A 699-nucleotide genomic window follows, 5' to 3' on the forward strand; every position below is an offset into this window, starting at 1 on the left:
AGATGGAAAATTCTTTCATTTATAGAACTTGGGCTTTAAAAACTGAATAATTTCCATACTTTAACATTTTAGTCACTTACAAAATTTGTATATGTGATACTTGAAAGAAACTATACTTAATCAAATATGTATATGATTTAATATTTTTCCACATTTACAGGGAGTTTCATGAGTGCCATAGCACTCATAGTTTATTCACTCTAGGCGTACAAAATAGATAAAGTACTCCATTCCCCTTCTGGTTGTACCAGTGTCAGGTAATCTTTTCAAAGGTCCTTAACTATTTCTTATTGAAGGTTTCATTCTTTCTGAAAATTTTGTATTTGTCGTAGAGACTGAGAGTATACCATTTCAGATAGTTATGTAGGAGGTAGGAGTTCAATCACTTAGGATCTTAAATGCTCAATTGAGAAGTATACAAAATTTTTCTTTTCATGTACCTTTCTCTGTAGCATCCATCCCTCTTTACCTTTCATACCTTTCATAGTCTCAGTTCCTACCTCTTCTCTCCTTCTACTCCTGTCCAACAAAATATCTGCTAGTGATAAGGTACATTTTAGTGTTATAAATTGGAGCTCTGGTGATGTAGTGCCTAAGGAATTTGACTGCTAACCAGAAGGCTTGTGGTTCAAACCCACCAGCCACTCCTCAGAAGGAAGGTTGGGCAATCTACTTCTGTAGTGATACTGCCTCAGAAAC

Source organism: Orycteropus afer, unplaced genomic scaffold, assembly GCF_000298275.1.
Source record: "Orycteropus afer afer isolate SDZICR_OR568_19922 unplaced genomic scaffold, OryAfe1.0 scaffold01086, whole genome shotgun sequence".
Classification (NCBI taxonomy): Eukaryota; Metazoa; Chordata; class Mammalia; order Tubulidentata; family Orycteropodidae; genus Orycteropus; species Orycteropus afer.